The sequence below is a fragment of the Arachis hypogaea genome, chromosome 15 (assembly GCF_003086295.3).
Source record: "Arachis hypogaea cultivar Tifrunner chromosome 15, arahy.Tifrunner.gnm2.J5K5, whole genome shotgun sequence".
Lineage (NCBI taxonomy): Eukaryota > Viridiplantae > Streptophyta > Magnoliopsida > Fabales > Fabaceae > Arachis > Arachis hypogaea.
In genome coordinates this window covers 92,845,158-92,858,556 of record NC_092050.1, presented here as the reverse complement: position 1 = coordinate 92,858,556, position 13,399 = coordinate 92,845,158, and the positions used below count along the sequence as shown (strand labels likewise).

At 40.5% G+C, this 13,399-nt stretch overlaps 2 non-coding genes across 2 annotated transcripts; both read right to left on the bottom strand.

Annotated features, from left to right (window-relative positions):
- Positions 1-468: 468 nt before the first annotated feature.
- Positions 469-576, bottom strand: LOC112752836 (small nucleolar RNA R71). The gene has a single exon (XR_003177249.1). It is a non-coding gene; the product is annotated as a small nucleolar RNA R71 (small nucleolar RNA).
- A 7,488-nt stretch (positions 577-8,064) lies between these two features.
- Positions 8,065-8,168, bottom strand: LOC112752710 (small nucleolar RNA R71). The gene has a single exon (XR_003177133.1). It is a non-coding gene; the product is annotated as a small nucleolar RNA R71 (small nucleolar RNA).
- Between the last annotated feature and the right edge of the window lie 5,231 nt (positions 8,169-13,399).

Genomic DNA, 13,399 nt, shown 5'->3' with positions numbered 1-13,399 from the left:
AGGAAGCTATGGGAAGCTAAAGCACAACTCTCTGGAGAAAATCTGACAGAAATTTTCGAAAAAGAAGAAGACAATATGGCTAAAAATAATAATAATGCAAGGAGGATGCTTGGTGACTTCACTGCACCTAATTCCAATTTACATGGAAGAAGCATCTCAATTCCTATCATTGGAGCAAACAACTTTGAGCTTAAACCTCAATTAGTTTCTCTGATGCAACAGAACTGCAAGTTTCATGGACTTCCATCTGAAGATCCTTTTCAGTTCTTGACTAAATTCTTGCAGATCTGTGATACTGTTAAGACCAATGGGGTTGATCCCGAGGTCGACAGGCTTATGCTTTTCCCGTTTGTTGTAAGAGACAGAGCTAGAGTATGGTTGGACTCTTAACCTAAAGATAGCCTGAACTCTTGGGATAACCTGGTCACGGCTTTCTTAGCCAAGTACTTTCCTCCTCAAAAGCTTAGTAAGCTTAGAGTGGATGTTCAAATCTTCAGACAAAAAGAAGGTGAATCCCTCTATGAAGCTTGGGAGAGATATAAGCAACTGACCAAAAAGTGTCCTTCTGACATGCTTTCAGAATGGACCATTCTGGATATATTCTATGATGGTATGTCTTAACTATCAAAGATGTCACTGGACCATTCTGCAGATGGATCCATTCACCTAAAGAAAATGCCTGCAAAAGTTCAAGAACTCATTGACATGGTTGCAAATAACCAGTTCATGTACACTTCTGAAAGGAATCCTGTGAATAATGGGACGCCTATGAGGAAGGGAGTTCTTGAAATTGATACTCTGAATGCCATATTGGCTCAGAATAAAATATTGACTCAGCAAGTCAATATGATCTCTCAGAGTCTAAATGGATTGAAGGAATCATCCAACAGTACTAAAGAGGCATCTTTTGAAGAAGAAGCTTATGATCCTGAGAACCCTGCAATAGCAGAGGTGAATTACCTGGGTGAACCTTATGGAAACACCTATAACCCCTCATGGAGAAATCATCCAAATTTCTCATGGAAGGATCAACAAAAGCCTCAACAAGGCTTTAATAATGGTGGAAGAAATAGGTTTAACAATAGTAAACCTTTTCCATCATCCACTCAGCAACAGACAGAGAATTCTGAGCAGAATCCATCTAGCTTAGCAAATTTAGTCTGTGATCTATCTAAGGCCACTGTGAGTTTCATGAATGAAACAAGGTCTTCCATTAGAAATTTGGAAGCACAAGTGGGCCAGCTGAGTAAAGAAATCACTGAAACCCCTCCTAGTACTCTCCCAAGCAATACAGAAGAGAATCCAAAGAGAGAGTGCAAGGCCATTGATATAACAATCATGGCCAAACCTACAGGGGAGGAAGAGGACGTGAATCCCAGTGAGGAAGACCTCCTGGGACGTCCAGTGATCAACAAGGAGTTTTCCTTTGAGGAACCAAAGGACTCTAAGGCTCATCTGGAGACTATAGAGATTCCATTGAACCTCCTTGTGCCATTCATGAGCTCTGATGAGTATTCTTCTTCTGAAGAGAATGAGGATGTTACTGAAGAGCAAGTTGCCAAGTACCTTGGTGCAATCATGAAGCTAAATGACAAATTATTTGGTAATGAGACTTGGGAAGATGAACCTCCCTTGCTCATCAATGAACTGAGTGATCTGGATCAACTGACATTACCTCAGAAGAAACCAGACCCTGGAAAGTTCTTAATACCTTGTACCATAGGCACCATGACCTTTGAGAAGGCTCTATGTGACCTTGGGTCAGGGATAAACCTCATGCCACTCTCTGTAATGGAGAAACTAGGAATCCTTGAGGTACAAGCTGCCAATTTCTCATTAGAGATGGCAGATAAATCTATGAAAATGGCTTATGGACTAGTAGAGGACGTGTTAGTAAAGGTTAAAGGCCTTTACATCCCTGCTGATTTCATAATCCTAGACACTGGGAAAGATGAGGATGAATCCATCATCCTTGGAAGACCCTTCCTAGCCACAGCAAGAGCTGTGATTGATGTAGACAGAGGAGAATTGATCCTTCAACTGAATGAGGACAACCTTGTATTTAAAACTCAAGAATCTCCTTCTGTAACAATGGAGAGGAAGCATAGAAAGCTTCTCTCAAGACAGAGTCAACTAAAACCCCCACACTCAAACTCTAAGTTTGGTGTTGGGAGGCCTTAGCCAAACTCTAACTTTGGTGTTGAACTCTCATATCCAAACTCTAAGTTTGGTGTTGGGAGTCTATAAAATTGACCTGATCACCTGTGTGGCTCCATGAGAGCCCACTGTCAAGTTATTGACATTAAAGAAGCACTTGTTGGGAGGCAACCCAATTTTTATTTATTTAATTCTACTTTTATTTTTATTGTTCTTTTATATTTTATTAGGTTCATGATCATGTGGAGTCATAAAATAATTACAAAAATTAAAAACAGAATCAAAAATAGCAGAAGGAAAATCACACCCTGGAGGAAGGACTTACTGGCGTTTAAACAACAGTAAGGAGCATCTGGCTGGCGTTCAACGCCAGAACAGAGCATGGATCTGGCGTTGAACGCCAGAAACAAGCAACATCCTGGTGTTCAAACGCCAGGAATACACCCTGGGAAGAGCTGGCGCTGAACGCCAGAAACAAGCATGGAGCTGGCGTTCAACGCCAGAAACATGCTGCATATGGGCGTTGAACGCCCAGAACAAGCATCACTTCGGCGTTTAAACGCCAGAATTGCATGCAACGACGTTTTACACGCCTAATTGGTGCAGGGATGTAAATCCTTGACACCTCAGGATCTGTGGACCCCACAGGATCCCCATATACCTCCACTCACCTTCCCTCCTCATAATCCTATATCACCCTTTCCCAAGAACCCTTCACCAATCACCTCAATCTTTCTTCCACATCACCTCTTCACCACTCACATCCATTTCTTCCTCTTCTCATCCTTTCTTTCTTCTTTTGCTCGAGGACGAGCAAATATTTTAAGTTTGGTGTGGAAAGCATTGCCTTTTTTTTTCATAACCACTAATGCCTCAAGGGATGCACTTTCCTCCATAAAACTATTGGGAGCAAATCAATACTTCCCTAGGAGAATTAAGTTCCAATATGGGACAACTAAGGGTGGAGCACCAAGAGCATTCCATCATCCTCCATGAAATTAGAGAAGATCAATGAGCTATGAGGGAGGAACAACAAAGACAAGGAAGAGACATAGAGGAGCTCAAGAGCACCATTGGTTCTTCAAGAAGAGGAAGACACCACCCTCACTAAGGTGGACTCATTCTTTAATCTCCTTGTTTATTTATTTTCCTGTTTTTTTATTTTTGAGCTTTATGTTTATTTATATTTGTGTCTTATTACATGATCATTAGTGTCTAAGTTTCTATGCCTTAAAGTCATGAATATGAATCCATCTCTTAAATGAATACATGGTTTCGAATTCATCCTTGAAACTAGTTTAATTATTTTGATGTGGTGACAATACTTTTTGTTTTCTGAATGAATGCTTGAACAGTGCATATGTCTTTTGAATTTGATGTTTATGAATGTTAAATATGTTGGCTCTTGAAAGAATGATGAAAAGGAGAAATGTTATTTGATAATCTGAAAAATCATAAAAATGATTCTTGAAGCAAGAAAAAGCAGTGAATACAAAAGCTTGCAAAAAAAAAGAGAGAAAAGAAAAAAAAATGGCGAAAAAAATAGAAAAAGAAAAAGCAAGCATAAAAAGCCAAAAGCTCTTTAAAACAAAAGGCAAGAGCAAAAAGCCAATAGCCCTTAAAACCAAAAGGCAAGGGTAATAAAAAGGATCCAAGGCTTTGAGCATCAGTGGATAGGAGGGCCTAAAGGAATAAAATCCTGGCCTAAGCGGCTAAACCAAGCTGTCCCTAACCATGTGCTTGTGGCGTGAAAGTGTCAAGTGAAAACTTGAGACTGAGCGGTTAAAGTCAAGGTCCAAAGCAAAAAAAAAAAAAAAAAACAGAGTGTGCTTAAGAACCCTGGACACCTCTAATTGGGGACTCTAGCAAAGCTAAGTCACAATCTGAAAAGGTTCACCCAGTTATGTGTCTGTGGCATTTATGTATCCGGTGGTAATACTGGAAAACAAAGTGCTTAGGGCCACGGCCAAGACTCATAAAGTAGCTGTGTTCAAGAATCAACATACTGAACTAGGAGAATCAATAACACTATCTGGATTTTAAGTTCCTATAGACGCCAATTATTCTGAACTTCAGTGGATAAAGTGAGATGCCAAAACTATTCAAGAGGCAAAAAGCTACAAGTTCCGCTCATCTGATTGGAGCTAAGTTTCATTGATATTTTGGAATTTATAGTATATTCTCTTCTTTTTATCCTATTTGATTTTCAGTTGCTTGGGGACAAGCAACAATTTAAGTTTGGTGTTGTGATGAGCGGATAATTTATACGCTTTTTGGCATTGTTTTTAATATATTTTTAGTAGAATTTAGTTACTTTTAGGGATGTTTTTATTAGTTTTTATGCTAAATTCACATTTCTGGACTTTACTATGAGTTTTTGTGTTTTTCTATGATTTCAGGTATTTTCTGGCTGAAATTGAGGGACTTGAGCAAAAATCAGATTCAGAGGTTGAAGAAGGACTGGAGATGCTGTTGGATTCTGACCTCCCTACACTCAAAGTGGATTTTTTGGAGCTACAGAACTCCAAATCACGCGCTCTCAAATGCGTTGGAAAGTAGACATCCAGGGCTTTTCAGCAATATATAATAGTATATACTTTGATTAAGGATAGATGATGTAAACTGGCGTTGAACTCGAGTTCCATGCTGCATTCTGGAGTCAAACGCCAGAAACAGGTTGCAAAGTGGAGTTAAATGCCAGAAACAGGTTACTGATGCCAGGGCATCTTGGCCAGTTTCACTGACCTTTTCTTTACTGTTTTTAGGTTAGTTTCATGCATTTCTTTAGGAAATAAGCTAGTTTTGGGTAGATATTCACTCATGCCTTGATTCAAGCATACATTGTGCATTTTACATAATTTCATGAGGATTTTGCATAAGTTTAGTGACAAATATTATGTTGCATTACTCATGACTTGGATTAGAGCTTTGATGCACTTTATTGCTTGATTTCAGGACCAAAAGGAAGCAAGAAAAGGGGAGGTAACTTGCAAGGTTAATGAGAAAAGTGATTGCCAATAATAATCTCAAAAAGCCATCAATGCCCACGTTAGAGAGTCACGTTAACTAAGTTAACGTGAACTCTAACGTGGAAAAGAGAGTTGAGCCAACGTTAGTGACACTTAACATTGTCACTAACGTTGGCAATTACTCATAAGTGGCCACGTTAGAAGCCACGTTAACCTAGTTAACGTGGCTTCTAACGTTAAGGGGGGAAGAGAAGCCAACGTTAGTGACACTGAACATTGTCACTAACGTTGGCCTACGGTGCAAAGTACCACGTTAACTCCCACGTTAACTTGGTTAACGTGGGAACTAACGTAAAGGATGAAGAGTTGTCGACAACGTTAGTGACACTCAACATTGTCACTAACGTTGAAGCAACCACACAACCCCCAAGAGTCACGTTAACTTCCACGTTAACTTGGTTAACGTGGAAGCTAACGATGAGGAATGAAGGATGAGCCAACGTTAGTGACACTCAACATTGTCACTAACGTTGGGATGGCTAAAGATGGCCACGTTAGAAGCCACGTTAACCTAGTTAACGTGGACTCTAACGTGAGACCTAGGGGCACATTGGAACGTTAGTGACAATGTTGAATGTCACTAATGTTCTCGAAGGATGGCAAGGGATACGTTAGAAGCCACGTTAACCTAGTTAACGTGGGCTTTAACGTGAAGCAAGAAGGGGCACACTGGAACGTTAGTGACAATGTTGAGTGTCACTAACGTTCTCGAAGGTTCACAAGGCAACGTTAAAAGCCACGTTAACCTAGTTAACGTGGGTTTTAACGTGAGGCAAAGGGGTGCATTGGAACGTTAGTGACAATGTTAAGTGTCACTAACGTTCTCGAACTTATATTCTCACTAAATATTAACACCCCTAACGTCCTGAACTAAAGTCTCCGCCCACTTCGCACTTTCTCTCTGCAAGTAAAGCCAAGCCCAAATAAAGAAAGGAACTGCTTCAAACTCAAGATCCAAAGGCCCAAGACTTGAAGAATCACACTAGAAGCTGAGAAGAGTAGTATATATAGGAGTAGCTTTGAAATTGAGAAATAGTTCTAGAGGCTGGGAAAAAGAGAACTACTTTCTGTATTTTACTTTCTTTGCAATTTCTAGTTTTATGATGTATTCTCCATCTTTGTTTTCATTTTCAAGAGCTATGAACAACTAAACCCCTTTCATTGGGTTAGGGAGCTCTGTTGTAATTTGATGGATCAATACTAATTTTCATTATTCTTTTTCTATCTTTCCTCTTGATTTTACTTGAAAGCTTTCGATCTTCATCCAATTGAGTAGTTATCTTGGAAGAGAAGCTATTCAAACTTGGATCTCTTTTGAACCTTGAAAGAGGAATGAATAGATCAAGCTAGAAATACTTTCTCATGCTGGACCAAATTGGGTTTGGATGGGTATGTGACTATAACCCTCTCAATACTTGATTTGGGAAATGCATGTGGTATAATCAGTGACCATACTTCATCTCTTCTCATGAGCAATTGACCAAGGAATTGGCTATTGATTAAGATTTGAGAGATTGAATTGCAAGAAATTATAATTCAATCACTTAAGATTGCCAAGGAGATCAATGAGTGCATTGATTGAGGAAGAGATGAAAATGAAGTTGATCCGGAGAATTGCCACATCTCCTAAGCCCAATGAACTCCCCATCTCTGATCTTACCCATTCTCTTTAATTTCTGCTATTTACTTTTATGAGCAATTCCCCCATTCCCATTTACAATTCTGCATTTTATTTTTAGTCATTTACTTCCAGTCCTTTAATTCTAGCATTTACTTTTCTGTTATTTACATTCCCGCCATTTTATTTTCTGCAACTCTCAACCCAAATTCTGGATTCGCTCAACTAGAACATTCTTCTAATTAAAGTTGCTTGATCAATCAATCCCTGTGGGATTCGACTCACTCTATTGTGAGTTTTTACTTGACGACAACTTCGGTACACTTGCCGAAGGGAGATTTGTTGAGAGACAAGTTTTCCGAGCATCAAGTTTATGGCGCCGTTGCCGGGGATTGATTGTGCATCAACAATGATTAAATTGGAAGATCACTAGATTGAGCATTTTTATTTTGTGAATTTCATTTTTCTGTTTGAGTGATTTACTTTTTGTTTTAGTTAAACTTCTTCTCTTCCCCCTTTACTCTTTTGTTTTTCTTTGTTATTTCCAATTCTATTTGCTAACCCACTAACTGTTTGATATATTGCATCAACCACAACTAACAGTAATTCTGACACAAATACTGTCTGCACCTATTTTCTTTGCTTGTACTTGTTGGTTGTATGACAGGGAGAAGAAGCGGGGCTTCAACTTCCTTTGATTCTGAACCTGAGAGAACCTTCCTTAGACTAAGGAGGGAGGCAAAAGAAAAACGTGTAGTTGGTGCTGAAGAAGAGGAGGAATACTTTGAGGAATACTTTGAACTAAACATGGAAGAAAACATGGAAAATCATCATGAAGAGGAGACTCACAACCATGGCAGAAGAGGTGGAGCAAATCATGCTGGGGAGGATAGAAGAGTTTTGGGCTCTTACATCAATCCAAACCCAGGCAATTATGGAAGTAGCATCCAAAAGCCAACAATCCATGCCAACAACTTTAAACTTAAACCACAGCTCATCACCCTTGTTCAGAACAACTGTTCGTTTGGAGGAGGTGTTCAAGAAGACCCCAATCAACATTTGACCACCTTCCTGAGAATATGCGACACAGTGAAATCTAATGGTGTTCATCCTGACGCCTATAGACTGCTCTTATTTCCCTTCTCACTCAAGGACAAGGCAGCCAAGTGGCTGGAATCTTTCCCAAGGGAGAGCTTGACAACTTGGGAGGTTGTGGTGAACAAATTCTTAGCAAGATTTTACCCTCCTCAACGAATCAACAGGCTGAGAGCTGAGGTTCAAACTTTCAGGCAACAAGATGGTGAGACTCTGTATGAAGCATGGGAGAGGTTCAAGGACTTAACAAGGAGATGTCTACCTGACATGTTCAACGAATGGGTGCAGCTGCACATATTCTATGAAGGGCTATCCTATTAGTCAAAGAAGGCCATGGACCATTCATCAGGAGGATCCTTGAATAAGAAGAAGACCATTGAGGAAGCCATAGATGTTATTGAAACAGTAGCAGAAAACGACTACTTCTATGCTTCCGAAAGAGGGAACACAAGAGGAGTGATGGAGCTAAACAATGTAGATGCTCTGTTGGCCCAAAACAAGCTCATTACCCAGCAGCTGGCTGACCTCACCAAGAAGATGGAGAGGAACCAAGTAGCAGCAATCTCATCTTCATCAATAATCCAAGAAGGAGTGAATGAAGAAGCAGAGGGGAGTCAGGAGCAAGCCAACTACATTGGGAATTCACCAAGGAAAAACTATGATCCATACTCCAAGAGTTACAACCCTAGATGGAGAAACCACCCAAACTTTGGGTGGGGAAGTGAGCATGATCAAAATCAAGACCAGAGACGTTACAACTCCAACAACAATGCAGCTCACCAGCAATTCACCCAGAGGACATCTCAACACCCCACAACAACACTTCTCCACACACTTATCAAAACCAAAATAGCACATCTGCTCCGAATCACTCATCAATTGATGACAAGCTCTCTAAGATTGAAGCCTTACTTGAAGGAATATGCCAAGAGATTCAAGAAAATAAGGTGTTCAAAGAGGAGGTGCGAGCCAATATTAAGAACCAGGGAGAGACCATTAGGAAGCTGGAATTCCAGGTGGGATATTTAGCTGAGCAGATTCCCAAACCTACTGATAGCTTCCCAAGTGACACGGAGAAGAACCCCAAAGGAGAAGCAAAGAAAGTAAGATGGGAAGATTGCAAAATGGTCACTACAAGTGATCAAGAGATTGAAGAAAAGCAAGGCAAAATGTGCAAACAACCTGAAGACAACTTAACAAAGGAGGAGGATAAAGATCACAAAGAACCAAAAATCTCACAACAAGAGCTGCTGAAGCTCTATGCACCATTCCCTCAACTGCTCAATAGTGCTGTGGGAAAAAGAATATACTCAAGGTTCCTAGACTTGTTTGCATCTCTGCATGTGAACATACCATTTATCAAGGCAATTCAACAAATGCCTGCATTCATCAAGTATATGAAGGAACTTCTTCCCAGGAAAAGCTCACTCAAGGGAGGGCAGACTATAGTGATGAACAAGGAATGTAGTGCCCTTATTCAACCTGAGTTGCCTACAAAAAGAAGAGACCCAGGAAGTTTTCATATCCCTTGTGCCATAGGCGAAAATATGTTCGACAGAGCACTATGTGATTTAGGGGCCAGCATCAATTTACTGCCCCTATCCCTGGTGAAGAGGATGCAGATCAATGAGATAATGCCCACAGATGTCATTATCAAACTGGCTGACAAAACTCAAAAGCAAGCAATAGGAGTGGTGGAAAATGTGTCGCTAAAAGTTGGGAAGTACTTTCTCCCAACAGACTTTGTCATTCTGGACATGGAAGAAAGTCACACCCACCCAATCATATTGGGAAGACCATTCCTAGCTACGGCCAGAGCACTTATCGATGTAGAAAAAGGGGAGCTAATATTGAGAATCCATGATGAACGACTCAACTTCAATGTCTTTAAACTCTCACAAGAAACAGATCAAGAGGACAAGGAACTAGGCACAAACGATAAGGAGACACTGATGGAGGAGGCAAGCACTGAAGCACAGCCAGTTCATTCTGAAACCCCCTCAATTGATAAACAAGGAAAACAGCAATTGCCACAGCTCAAAGAAAAGTTGGAGGAACCCAAACCTCTAGAGGTAGGTGAAGACAGCATCACAACTCCTTGGAGAAAAGAGGTCACCAAGGGGAAGGCAACCTCAAAAGAAACAAAGAAGAAGGTACCAAGGGGATGGAGGAACAAGAAGATCCCTACGGAAGACTTCTCTCCAGGGGATAGAGTTGTCTCAGCTTACTTCACAGATACTCCCCCTAATCTCCCTACTGTACCATCTCAATTACCTAAGGTCTTCACTATCAACAGAGTTCTTTCCCTAGAACATGTGGAGATCATTGATCCAACCAATGGATACAAGTCCACAGCAAGAGGGGAGGACTTTAAGCACTACCAACCACCCTGATGAAGGAAAAACATCAAGCTAGTGACGCTAAAGAAGCGCTTCATGGGAGGCAACCCATGTTTTATATGTTTTTAAAATAATAAATAAATCAATGTTTATGAATTTTAACCCAAACTTGACAAACATTTGGTGAAATCTTTATCATGCAGTATATAGTGAAGAACAAGTTTGGTGTTCAAAGCAAGCCAAGATGCATGCTAGTCTTGGGAGCTTTGAACAAAACTTTTCATCACATTGCTTCAAACTAAGTTTGGTGTCACCCCATGGTGCCACCAAAATGCATATAAGGACCCACCAATAGTTAGTTAATTAGTTGGAATTCATAAATAAACAATCAAATCCTTTCTTTCATTTTATTCTAGCCATAGAGTTTAATTTTTTTTATGATAATAATTTCCTTATTTCAAATCTTTATAGGAAAGGAAAAGAAGCATGAAAAGGGATTGATTGGATAATTAAATGGGGGAGATTTTGCCACTTAATGAAGAGCACTACACACATGTCTCAAGAGGGAACGCATGGGGAAACATTGCCATGCAACATTGGAGAAAGAAGACCCTTGAAGACCAAACCAATCACTCTCATTAAGTGATGATCCTTGTCTTTCCTTCATAAACAACCCCATCCGTCCATCTAGTAAACATTCATGCAATCCACACCCTTCATTCACTCATGATTTTCTTATATAAGTGAACCTTAGTGCATGCTCACTCCTCACATTCAAATCCCCACTCTCCACACTTCTATTGGCACACTAAACCCTTCATCACACATTGCTTTAACCAACCCACTCTTCATCTACCCGAAACCACAAACCCCCTCAAACAACAACTCAAGTCATGGCATCATCAAGCTCAAAGAGGCAAAAGAGGAAGGAACATATGGTGAGTGCTCCTTTTGATGACAAGAGATTCAAGACTGCCTTTTATGAGCATGAATTTGAGTGGATAAGGGCCAGAAAGATATTGCCAGAGTTAATCTTCCAAATCAATGCCAATGAATCACCACAGATTTAGAGAAAAATCGAACAGAGGGGGTGGCAATTGCTCACCAGTCCAGAGGGGAAGATCAATGGAAACCTCATCAAAGAATTCTATGCAAATGCAGTTAGAGAGGATAAGACCAAAGCCCCAACCTTCAAAAGCTATGTGAGAGGAAGGGAGGTGGACTTCAGCCCAAGTGCCATAACAAGAGCTCTTCACTTGAAATCACCTCATTTTGATGAAGGGAGTTATCAGGCAAGGATAAGTAGAAGCCCCGATAAGGATGAGCTCTCAAAGATAGCATCAGATATCTGTGTCATAGCCGCTGACTGGGAGAGGTACTCAAATGGGAGACCAAAATTCATAAAAAGGGGAGACCTTCACCCTGAAGCCAAAGGATGGTTTGAACTTGTAAGGAGGTCCATCCTACCAGCTGCCAATAATTCAGAGGTTAACATCAATCGAGCCACTATGGTACAATGCTTAGTACAAGGTGGGAAAATCAAAGTGCATGAGCTCATTGCCGAAGGGATTCAAGAGTCAGCTGAGAAAGCTGACTCAGGTGCCAGACTTTGGTACCCCAACACCATTCTCTGCTTGTGCAACAAGGCCAAGGTAACATTTGAGGACAGCAGCCCAGACTGGGTGAACCCAGGGAGGCCAGTCACACTCGAGCGAATGGTCTATACCACACCGGCTTAGCAACTAAGAAGGCCGCATATAGGAAGGCAAAGGGTCCAAGAAGAAGCTCATCAAGAGGAATATCATCAAGAAGAGCATCATGACCCAGCCAACTTGAATATGACTCACCTTCTAAGAGCCATTGAAGATTTAGGACAGAGACATATGGAGGGACAAGAGCAAATACTGAACCGGTTGAGCCAACAGGAAGCATGGCAAAAACAACAAATAGAGCAGCAGTAGGAACAATACTCCCAGCTCACTCAAGCCATCAACCAAGTGAATGAGAGGCAAGAGATTCAAGAGAAGCACTTGCAAGAACTCAACCAGCGGCAGATAGCCCAAATGAAAACCTTCAATGAGTTCAGTGTACTCAATGAAGGAAGGCAACTACATAGGGAGGAGTTCTATGTAAACACTCAAGCCGAGTTGAACTACATGACCAGTAATATGCATCAGCTACACTATGCCATCCATACATATGATGAGGTCCAAAAAGAATTTATAGAACAAGAAGAGAGGAAAGTGAAACAGCAAAAGGAGACACTCAAGAAGAAGATGGAAGATAGTGGTTTCTGGAGGAAGCTGCTTGGAAAAGGCAAGGGAAGTGGAGGTACAAGCACTCAAGAGAGATACAATGAGGACAAAAAAGGATGGGAGCATGGACATCCACATGAATGAAAGGTGGTGGAGTTCTTTTTAGTCCATCATTTTCTATGCTTTAAATAAGGAAGATCTTGTATGAAATAGAACCTGCTTCCATGTTATGTTTAAACTTTTTAAAATTATGTCTTTTAAGTTTTACTTCTGAATAGGTCCATGATTTCTGGTTTAAATGTCATTGCATCATTCCCTTATTTACTTGTAAGCTTGTCCATTTTAAATCAAATTGAAGAAGAGAATGATTATGTTTTTTCTTTAAAAGACCAGAGTAGAGTTCATATTGTGGAAGTGCATTCATGAATCTTTGGGGTAGTCATAAGTTAGCTAAGTTGGTTCAACCACAAGGCTGGGATGACAATTATATGGCCTAAATACTTTGCTTTGGATACACTCATGAGACTAAGTTAATAACAAGATCCTAAGAAGAGAAAAGGGAAAGAACAATGGAAGTGAAAAACAAAAGAAAAAGAGTAAGCAATAAGGCTAGGCATCAATGGTTTTAATCTTGAGGCAAGTGTCTGTGGTGCTCCTGTGTGAGGGATCTACTTGGATGAATAAGCTCTTATGGGTGCCTTATCACCTGGTAACTTGGGTTAACTAACTCGGGATTATCAGCTGAAAGTCCACTATCAAGAGTAACCTTCACTACAGAGCATTTAGTAACCCAAAGAGGTGCTGGACACCAAGCTCTCAAGAAAAGAAAATAAACAAACTATATGCCTGTGGTGTGTATGTATGGGGGATAGGCTTGAGGGAGTAAGTCCTTAGGGGTGTCTCAAC